The sequence below is a fragment of the Rhagoletis pomonella genome, unplaced genomic scaffold (assembly GCF_013731165.1).
Source record: "Rhagoletis pomonella isolate Grant_MI unplaced genomic scaffold, Rhpom_1.0 Rhpom_scaffold_00006, whole genome shotgun sequence".
Lineage (NCBI taxonomy): Eukaryota > Metazoa > Arthropoda > Insecta > Diptera > Tephritidae > Rhagoletis > Rhagoletis pomonella.
Window position 1 is genome coordinate 54,000,975 of NW_023458560.1, and position 11,818 is coordinate 54,012,792.

General features: G+C 34.5%; 1 long non-coding RNA gene across 1 annotated transcript; it reads right to left on the minus strand.

Annotated features, from left to right (window-relative positions):
- Positions 1 to 9,511: 9,511 nt before the first annotated feature.
- LOC118740967 lies at positions 9,512 to 11,791 on the minus strand. The gene is made up of 2 exons (XR_004993202.1): positions 11,687 to 11,791; positions 9,512 to 9,621 (listed from the first exon to the last, which is right to left on the minus strand). It is a non-coding gene; the product is annotated as an uncharacterized LOC118740967 (long non-coding RNA).
- Between the last annotated feature and the right edge of the window lie 27 nt (positions 11,792 to 11,818).

Below are 11,818 nucleotides of genomic sequence, written 5' to 3' on the forward strand. Positions count from 1 at the left end.
AATATTGCAATATGGGCGTCAAAAGAAAGAGGCTAAAGAAGGCTTACAGCCAAAAATACTTTTTTAGATTTGCCACCTGTTTGAAAATGTACATTTAATTCAATTTATAAGATAAATTGAATATTGTAATATGGGTGTAAAACTGAAGGGGGTTAGGAAATTATATTGCCGAAAATATTTTTAGGGAGGGCTGCCACCTGTTTGAAAAATTTTATTGTATTAAATTGATAAAATAAATGAAATCTATATATACATCTATACATATAATAAAATTGTAACAGGTCGATGTCTGTACCTTATAGATATTAAAGAAAAATTAATATGGTGGGTTTTTATTTAAGCTACAGAAGCCAAATAAACAATTTTTGAATCTCTGTCTGTCTGTATATTTGTACGCACATCAGTCGAAAACATGGAATTGAATGCAGAGTTTTCACCGATGTATCGCTAGAGATCTAGCTTCCAATATAGAAGAAGAAATTAGAGAGTTGCCACCTGTGTTTAAAATTTCAGTTTAGGTCAATTGATACGGTAAAGTGAATACTGCAATATGGCTGTCAAAAGAAAGAAATTTACAAAGGCTTACAGCTGAAAATATTTTTGGGGAAGGTTGCCACCTATTTGAAAACTTTAATTTAATTTAATTGATAGCATAAATTAAATATTGCAATATTGGCATCAAACTAAAGAGGCTAGGAAATTTTAATGCTAAAATATTTTTAGGGGATTTGCCAACTGATTGAAAAATTGTATTCATTAAAATTTGTAAAATAAATGAAATATTCTTGAAGCGGGTTCGAAAACTTTAATTCAGTTAAATTTATAATATAAACTAAGTGTTGCCATATGGGAATCAAACGAGAGTATTTGAGAATATGTTAAAGAAAAATTAATAGGGGGTTTATTAGATCAACAGAAGCCAAATATAAAATTTTGGTATGTTTGTCTGTATGTTTGTAAGCGCATCACGCAAAAGCTAATGTATGGAGTTAAATGCAGTTTTCACCGATGTACATCTTGCTAGAGCTCTAATTGAAAATATAGAATCCATTTTTTTGTTTTTGTTTTAGTTTATCGTCGATCATTATTCCTAGGTATTTGAACGTATTAACTTTTTCCAGTGTGTCGTAGTTTATATTTAGAGTTAGCAACGGACCGTTCTCAAAATTTCGCCTTGATATAACCACAAACTTTTTTTCTGTGTGGAAGGTTTTTCGCTAAAAAAAAATTAAAACTTTTCGTTGTTGCTGCCAAAAAATTAAGAAATCTGAGACGTCGCGTTTTACAATTTCATACAGTTCTCTTTACAATGTATTTCACTAAACTACTAAACGGCTGCACCGACTTGGTTCATATTTGGCAAAATAAATCTTAAAAATAAATATTCTGACCAAAAATTTACTCGGTATGTAGCTCGGGATATTCCTAAAATTCTTATACAGACTAACCGCCCAATTCTATGTTTTCTTGATAAATTTTTTGTAAAGAAATTTCATCAAGATTTGTATCAAGCAAAAGCTTCGTTCGCATTCTGTGTCAATATTTATAAAACATAAGCTCTACGATTTCCACATTAGTGGAACTGATTTCCACATGAGTGCAACTGATTTCCATGATACAAAAAAGAAGGTAGTTTCAATAAACAACTTTTGACGGATAATAAAATTTTTTGAAGTTTCATAAATTGTCAGTATTATCAACGGCCTTGCCACTTTGATAATATTAAAACAATACATCGGAGTATTTTCTTTCCCATATTTTTACCAATGTGAGAATATTTCAAATCAAAACTCACAATCAGTACTTGATATTTTTTTACTTACGTTGTTTGCCCCTCTTTTATTAAAAATATATAAAATGTAAACTGTTACATTGTAATTATTCTTTTTATTTTATAATAAAAACCATTAGTGCATTATGTTGTTATTTTTTTCATTTTCTTATTTTGATATACAATTTTCGTTTCTTTAATCTTGCGATTTAAAAATCGAATTCTAGAGAATGTTCTTCCCAAATAAAATCTTTTTATAATATTTTGGTCCAAATTTACTTTTAAATTTCTCATCAGATTTTGCAAAAATTTTGGCTTTGTGGTTAGCGAATCACCATTAATTTCAACAAATTTTGAATTCAAAATTTCCAATGTATGCAAAAAACTTGAATTAGGCTTGTACAGACCGCCCTTCGATAAACAGTTAACGTACGTATAATTTTGATCACTTTCTACATGCGTCCTGAAGCCTAGTTTTGTCAACCCCATTTTCGAAATTATGTGGCCGCAAAATTTTCAAGTCCATCATATTCCACATCTTTGAGTGGACTGATGAAATCTTCCGCTTCATGCTCTTCTGCGAGCTACTTAAAAAAATTAGAAATCAAATAAAAACGAAAGGGTAAGGAGTTTACCTCGAGTTCTTCTTCTGCGGATATTTCAATATCGTTAAGTGGTTTGAAAACATTTTCACTGAGCAACTCCTCTTCAAATTTTAACATTACTTCACTTGAAGACTCAACATTTGTTTCCGTGCTCAAAATAGTTTCGTTTCGCCCTAATAAAGTTCATGCATACATTTTAGAATCTTTATGACAACAACAATAATTTCTTTAAGTGGTTAAAAAATTACCTAGAAGGTATGATCGAAATCTGTACTTGAATTCGAGAGGTGACGGATGGTCATGCAGTCCTCCTTTCATATATGTTCAATAACTTCACTAAACTTCTCTCATTTTCATACATTTTTGTTTACTTTTACAAAAAAAAAATATTATCTCTGGTGATCAGGTAGCATGAATTTTATGAAATGTCATAATTTTATTAAAAGTCAAATGGTTAGCAACAACAACGAATGTCATTAAATGGAACTACCTTCTTTTTTGTATCATGCTGATTTCATTGTCACATATGAAAAATATGAATTTAAAAGCGAAAAAGCTTTTGACTGCCGTATCCGAGTATGTAGAGATGTCGACTAAAATTCCGTGTGTCGCAGGTTCAAATGCCGGCACATGGAGTATTTAATTGTTAGAAACAAATTTATTAAGATACAAAATTTATACATTTCACATGAAATTTCAATTTGTCAATAGCATTTTCAATCTTGATAATTTATCAAGAAAAGGGCTTTTGATTTCTGTGCTAGAATACCAATTCTTGATAAATAATAAAAAATTGACAAATTATAAAGATTTTAAATTTATCAAGTACACAGAATCGGGCTGTAAAAAACCAATATATCTCTAAAACCAATTACGCTGGGAACTGAAACTTAGCACTGATGTATATATTGCAAATGCCTTGGGAAAGGGGGCGTGGCTCCTTCCTTCCCATATAGCTTATCTCTGGAACTACTTACGCTAACGTCCTGAAATTCTACACAGCTACAGTTTTTATCAATACCGTACTTATGGCGAAAAGTGGTAATTATTGGAAAGACTGCATCGATATACATTTACGTAAACGCGCAAGTATCACTCGATTGGGAACAATTTTCTTCTAGATTTCTAAATCCCATTGAAATATTGTAACTTTGTTTTTAGTTTTTAGAAAAAGATAAAATTTATGTGAAAATTTTGAAGAATTTTTTTAAATTTTGTACAAAGAATGGAGCTTTGATTTTTCGGGTTTCGTTATAGACTGCCCTATATCTACATACCTATTTGCATAAAATGATAGCCGTTTTCGTTGTTCGGAATAAACTCAAAAACCACTGAATAGAGTTCCGTCAGATTGTCGGAGGTTATCTGCTATTATAAAAAGCTATTTATAAAAATCGTATTTATTAACCGATTTCGTTCAAATTTTAAATGTGAGCTATGTACCTGTATGATGGAAAATTCTTTTGATAAAAATTTACCCGATTAGTGCCGCTGGAGTTAAGGTTGAAATTCATAACACGTATTCATTTTATGGTAAGCAATGGTTTTGCAGAAAATGAACCCAATGGATGGCGCTGCAGCTGAAATGTATAGAAACCCAGTGGTTGGTCTGCTTTGGCCCTATGTTTAAGTTATACGAATTTAGTTTTCAGATGTCTAAATGAAGAATGGGGTTAAGTTTGTAAAAGTGGTGAATTAACAAGGAAAGATCACCGTAGGTATATCAATTGCTCCCTTTGAAAGATACTTAACAGATCACACGACTCATTTAGCAATGTACCGGAAAACTTTTCATCCTATAGGACAGCGAGGATTCTTGGCCGTCCTATAACAGAAAACTCACTTCTGTGCTCTTGAGTTTCCCTATAAGAACTTTTATTGGCATACGCATCGCACCAATGTTGTAGTTGCAAGATCATACAAAAAGATTACGGATGCTTGGCAGAGATCTCACAGGTGGAAATAAGACCATTGGTAAAGCTCATGACACCAAAAGGGAAAGGTATTCCATATGGAATCACAGCGTTACTATTATTGGCCTATGTGTGAGGAGGATACTGCACCTTAGTGGTTTCAACTTAAATAAAAAATTTTGACTTTACAGACTAATTTTGTTTTTAAACGCTCTTTTGCATTGGCCAACCAAAAGCTCTTATTAGGCGCCGCGAAGTAAGCGGGCATTGGCTAGTGTATAATAGAAATGATATGTTACTAAATAAGCATATATTCAATTTTATAATTATATCTCGCTGAGATGAGTTTTTTGGCCCACTGTATATGCTATTTACTTTTTATGTACATATATGTGGCACTTTCGCGGAACGAACGAACTGGGAACGGGATACTGCTTATACGAGCAAAGGGAATGTTCGAAAAAACACAACTTTATCTATTTAAATGTACATATGTACGAATGTATGTACGCAAATACGCTTTTACTTGGGTATCGAAAAATAAGCACTTTGATTATTCACCCAATGATTTTCAATAATTATTTGGCTTGTACGAGACCCAGCCAATCTGGGTTTTGCACTATTTTTTAGTGTAGTTTGCTTATATGGCGGGATTTTCTATGAGTATATACATATGCATAGACACACACGTATGTATATATTCCCACCATGCAAAACATGAGAAATAGGCAACAATCGTCAATGGCAACAAATTGGCGACTCACCGATTTATTGCTGTGGTGACAAATCGGCAACATCACTTCGTTAATGTCAATTTTGAATAAAAAAGTTCTCAAAAATTCCGAAACTTATGAATATGGCGTCAATAGTATTGGCCAAAAGCATCTATATTATGCCCAAGGACAAGATTGAAAAAATAGGAAGTCGCACAGCGAGAAAATGAATTAATTCCGATTGTAAGTTGCAATTTGGTACAAAAAAATAAATGAAGTATTAAAAAGAATAAAATTATTCCAAAAATCGCCTGAAGCGATAAGAAAAGGACTCATTCAGGTAATAAGAAAACGACTCGCCCAGGCGAGTTGCCTTCGGCGGACGTTTTAGAGCGACCGGTAATAGGAAATCGATTCGATGGCAATATTACCGGCAATAAATTTGTTTCCGAGGGCGACACGTTTTCTTATTGCTGGCAACACAAATTGTTTGGTGGGTTTAATGGTATGTATTCGTATATGTGGGTATGTTTCGTTTTCGATAAAGCTGGTGGATGAACTTTTGCCGAATTCTACCGTCGACAAGCGGTATTGCAAAACAAATATGTCGTTCGTCGTTAACTCACGAATAATATGTAAATGTGTATATTTTCCCGCCAAAAGTGCTAATTATATATGTATTTTTAATTGTATATAGCCGTAATTTTGAGAACAAAAGAATTTTATCTTTACTTACGGCTTTTGTGGATACTTAGACTTGAGTCGCTGATTCTTTGTTTTCGGAGAGAAGGACCAATTTTACAGCCGTGTGGGCTGTAGCTTCTTTCGACGGGTCGAACGCAAACAGATAATGACTTTGCGGGCGGCTGATGGAGCGTCTTTCGACTGGGCGGCTGGCGGATTGGCTGGTGCCTGGAAGATGCGTCGGCGGCTGGACGAATGGTCGGCTGGCAGGCGGAAGCTGGACTTTCGGTCAGCTAGGCCACTGGGTGATTTGTGGGTGTTTGCGTGCAGACGGTGTACACAGTTGTAAAGCTGGGCAATTCCGGTCGGTGCTGGAATTGGCTGGTGGCGATGGTTGGTTAACCGAACGGCGGCGATGAACTCGGCGGAGCACTAGATTGCACGCGCGAAATCTGATTGCACAGAAAATCTATTTCTGCGTGTAAAAATACCGCAGCAATTAGTTTGGACCTTGCAGAAAACGACACGCTAAACGATTCGATTTAAAATACAAAGTTTATTTCAGTAATGCGTTTTGGAAACAAACTAGCTAATATAGGGCACAATCGGTGGAGCACAAAAGCGAGCGAGTTCACGATTCTTGGACGAAAAATGGTTTTTTGTGTAGAAAAATTTTGTTTTTATGTATCTGCATACATACGTATACCTACAGCGCTGAGTCTGTAAACTTATGTCAAAGTGCTGAATTGTGCTGACACCGATGTTGCCATGTGATACTAATTAACATTGCATACTTCATTTACGAAATTTCATTTACGATATTTCATTTGAATGAATAATAATGGAAATTTGAATTCAGAACAGTTTGGTTATACAAAGTTATAGGTTTTTTACAAGTTAAGCATTTTTCACAAATCTAAATGCTAAACACGGCGGCCTCGCTTGGACAGATTTAAACCAAACTTATATGGGACAACCTATGAGGTAACACCTTTCCTTAAAAAAAAAATTATTGAAATCGGTTAACGTGGTCCAAAGACATGCGGTAACATATATAAAAAAAAAATTGCCACGAATTGATAACCTTCTCCTTTTTGTGAAGTCGGTTAAAAAGAAAAAAATATCTCAGTGTTGTTTCAAAAACACTGTTTAAAAAACTAAATTTGACTTATTTAAGGAAATTTGTATGAATTTTACTGAAACGACTTTAAATACACTCTAAAAAATTTTTGTTTAAATCTAAGCATATTAAGAGAGGTAACCAGTTTCCTACTTTAACATACATGCACTTTTTAGAGTGTACAGGTACGAATGTAACATATTACTTATTATTTATTATATTTACTTTGCAAAATACTTATGCAGAAGAAATTTAACTTATGAACTGAATTTATAAATGTTTGATTTTATGAAAAATAAAAATATATACATGTATTCCAAGTTCTTAGGATGGGTTAAATGATGTATTTTTCTTGAAAATGTTTTGTTTTCTTACAAATTATGAGATGGATACTTAAAAAAAGAAAATTGGGTACATTTGGATACATTTTTTGCTTGGTCGGTGATACATTTTCTTGATACGGCGGACACTGAATACGACCTTTAATATCTTATACGATACTACCTAGGCTACCTTTGCCCAAGATATCCGACACTTTGCATTTTGTATGCTTCTTTCGTTTGCTAAAATATAGACAAATTCATTCAAAATCAGCTTGCAAGTTGCAAATGGCATACCAATGCGTTCTTTTCTTCGAAGAATATACTTGGTCTTCAAGCTCGTGAGCCGTTCAGTTTCCCTATAATCCAGTGACCGGGAACCCAAATGAGTAGTGCCAATGCGACCGCGCTAAGAACCGCTTAGAGTCGGTGTAATTACCGGCGGGCTTTTTGTGAAGAGCACACGTTTCACTTTTTCCGAATTTACGCAGAGTTCCCAAAGCGTTTGACCATCTTTATAACTCACGAAGCGCCCTCTGTATCGAATAGCACTACGCCACGAACAGCAGAAGCGAAAACTTTCGCGGCCCCATCTCCACCCCATTTCGCAATAGAGAGTTTGACGTTAAGGTTCAATGAAGAGGTGAGGGTTTGCCACCGTGCTATATACCTCTTGTCATTTGCCTAGAGATCACCAGATTTTCTGTTGGATTTTTTAAAAAGCAGAATGTCCGCTAATAAATCCACAACTTATCGCGAGCAGTGTTGCAAAAATCATTAAAAGTGCAATAGGGCTATATATTGGTTATCAAAAATGGCGTCTGTCCCTTAACTGATACGATGTTCAAAACATAATGCAATGAAATCTAAAGGTACAAGTAAATATTTAAGGAAAACCACATCATTTTTCTTCATTTTATTCAAAAGATATAACCAAACAATTTCGGGTTGTTTGATTTATTTTGGACGGTCCTTGTGTTTCCTACGCGAATATATCCCGCTGAGGTTATTGAAAATCCTATGTAAACTGTTTTACGATTCCTATCGGGTCATGTTTGGTTTCTTGCCTAACTACCCCGGAATAGACCACAATTATCCAACGGAGACTCGCCAGTTCACTAGCTACAAAGTTTTCTGCGATACCGCTGTGAACTCATAGCTAAATAAGTTTGTTGGTGAAGTAGTTATATGAATCCAAGATGGGTGTTAAGCATTCCCTTACATTTTCAAGTGAATTTCGCCTTGAACACCGGACACTTAATAAATACTCACCGCTTTGGAAGGTGGCTCATCAGCATGCATACACTTCTGTTGATATTGTTTCATGGCAACAAACTCTGCTTTAAACACAGCAAAATTATTTGGAAATTTACATTTGGAATTAGAGATATTTTTGCGGAAGACACATCCCCCAAGTTTGTCAGATTTAGAAGGATTCACTGAATATTTATGAAGTGTCCAAAAATTTTTAAAGTTTTTCCACATCACAGGCTTTACAAAAGTAACATAAAGTCAGTAAATTACCTTCGGTGAGAGACCTGCAGCGGTAAAAGACAGCGAAAGTTTTCTTTATACTGTTCTCAACATTTGGCTTCTAAGCTATGTTACTGCCAAGGACCAAGTTTGTACTTACATAGCTCTGCATGTTACGGGAAACTCGAATGTTAGGTATGCTGTTACTTTTAGTGTAAAAAACTAGAGTTGCCCCTAGAACAAAGACGATAAGTCCATCATACCATAGCAAGCTCTAATTACATAGCTCATTTAGGGTATTTTGGAAAACTCGGTTACTTAAGAGCGTTTTTTTTTCCTTAACAATTTTAGTTCGATTAAAGAATTTTGCTAACTAAAAATGTGTGGAAGATCGACCTATCTCGGCAGCCAGTTCGAAAACGCTCTATCTCAAAAAACTCTTAAAGAACGCCCTATTTCAGAATTCGTTTCAAAGACGCCCTATCTCAGCTTCCGATTCAAAAACGCCCTATATTAGCATATTTTCAATACATTTTGAAGTGAGATAGGGCGTTTTTGAACCGAATTTCGAGGTAGGGTATTATTGAATAAAATTCTGAAATAGGGCGTTCTTGAAAAGTTTTTTGAGATAGGGCGTTTTCGAACTGGCAGCCGAGATAGGTCGATCTTCCACTCAGCCATCGATATGTAATCAGGAGCACAACAGCGTGTAGTATAATATATAAAGCGGATTTTCGAACCTTGGGCGGAACCGCAAGATACCAACCAAATTTAATTTTCTGTATTTATGTGGTATCCTAATAAGGTAGATAAACTGAAAAATATATAACATTTTTCGATAAAATTCGTTACATAAAAGCAGTAATTTTATTCAGTAGAAAAAACGTATAAAAAACTTGTTTAAAAAATAACTATAGTCTCCACATCACCGGTCAAAGCGATGCTCTCAATTTCCACCAAAGCATCCAGGGGCAAGCGGGCCGCTTGAATACAGACGCGTGCGGGGAAATCTTTGGAGAAGACTGTAAACAGAGAGAGAAAATAAAAAATATTATTATGTTGTTAGTAGATACATTTGTGTGGAGACATTTTTGTAGACTAAAGTAAAGAGAGTGTAAGATAGTAAAAACCAAGGAATGAAACCGATTCAAAATAACGTTCCGGTTTGGGTTTCGGTTTTTCCAAGTGTTTCGGTTTCGGTTTTGGTTTCGTTCTTCAAAATTTATTTCGGTTTTGGTTTCGGTTTCGTTCCGGTTTCGGTTTTTCACAGAAATTTTGTTGATATTATCTATTTAAATCACAATGTCTTAAACGTTGAGGAAAGAAAATCGAAAATTACAGTTCCCTGATGATATCAACACTAGGTTCTTTCCCTAACAATCCGGACCGGATTTGGTAATTAGAGAATAAGAGAAACATTTTCTTTCAAAAATGGAACAAAGTTCAGAAGTACGGAAACGCAAAAACCCACATTTCGTGCCCACAAGTCGAGAAACAGCTGATTCACGTTGTTCTTGTTTATGTCACTTATACCATGTTCTGACCGACATCGGAAACATGTTTTCGTTGCTAAAACTGGTTTTCGACCTAAAACTTGTGTTTTCGTGCATATAAAATCTGTTAAACGAAAACCAGTTTTCGCTGAAAACTACTTGAAAACTCACTTTCCACTCATTCCAATCGGTGTCTTCACTAGCTTTTTTCGATTATTTATCAAAGTCGAAGTCATATTTTATCATCTTTAATACGCCATTTCGGATTTATCGTTAATTTCCTGGCCAAAGCAAAATAAGAATGAAAGTTAAATGTTGTAAATGAAAAGAAAATGAAGGAAAAATGTTTTGGTTGTCGGTCAGAACATGGTATTAAATGCAAACACTTGGAAATTGAATTTTGCTTTCACAAATTTAAATTTAAGTACATAGATTGAAAATACATCAACAGGCCATTCACTTTTCCTTAAAAGCACCAAGTAAATGCAGGCAACATGTAAACACAATACAGCTGATATGCACTTTGACACTTTATCCATTTTTACTCGGAGAAAATTTCGGGCTGTTTCGGGCAGGAAGAAGAATACACTTACGATCGAATACGCTCGAATTTTCGCTCTCTATTACCCATTTTGTTGAGTACAGGCATGATTTCTGGGCTATTTTGGGCACACGCGGGACCTCGCATTGCGTACGGGAAAGAAACTACTTTAATATAATTAATCGATTATCGATTCACAACAACAAAGTCATCAGCAGATTTTTGCGAAAAGTTACCTTGCCATACTTATTTACTACTTAACAAGAATTTTAGCAAAATGTTGCTGATTTTGGTTAAATAAATCATTTATTTCAAAGAAATTTTTATTTATTATTTTTGGTAAATTTCTGGAAACCGATTGAAACCTGTGATTGAAATGGTTTCGGTATCGTTCCTTTTCAGGTCAAGATAACGGTTACGGTTTCGGTTTCGGTTTTGAAAAACGAAACGGTTTTAAACGGTTACGGTTTCGGTTTGGGTTTCGGTTTCATTCCTTGGTAAAAACCATGATAAAAACATAACAAGGTAAAACCATTGAGAGCAGTCTGACGTTTGCCAACAATATAATTTTAAAATCAAAACTCAAACTCACACACACATTCTCATTTTCAATCTCAAACAACAACAATTGTGAACAATTTAATTTTTTTATTTTCAATTTTATATGATTTTAAAATGTTGGCAAACGTCAGAAAAAAATCATGGCCGACGAATTGAGAGAATGAATTTACCTTGTAATGTTTTTATCATGGTAAAAACCTCATGCCGGCAACGAGTACATAGAAGTTGTCGCTACAATAAACAAATAAAAACGCACGCTTATCAACCAACTACATATAACAAATTGTTTACGCTAAATATTTTCATCAATTCTACTACAACAGGGTACTAACTGCTGATAAGCTATGTCTTGTTTTTTTACAACCAATATAATTCTAGTCACTTACTTGACAATTAGCCGACAATTAACGATTATTCAATATTGATTAGGTTAAAAAAAAACAACAATAACAAATGCAAAAAATAAAAACCAATACCATATAAGCCACTCACCTTTCTTGTAAACCTCATTGACCGCACCAAAGTCATTCAGATTCTACTACAACAGGGTACTAACTGCTGATAAGCTATGTCTTGTTATTGCGTGAAAGCACTGATTCATGGGGGGTAAATGTATCTGGCAAC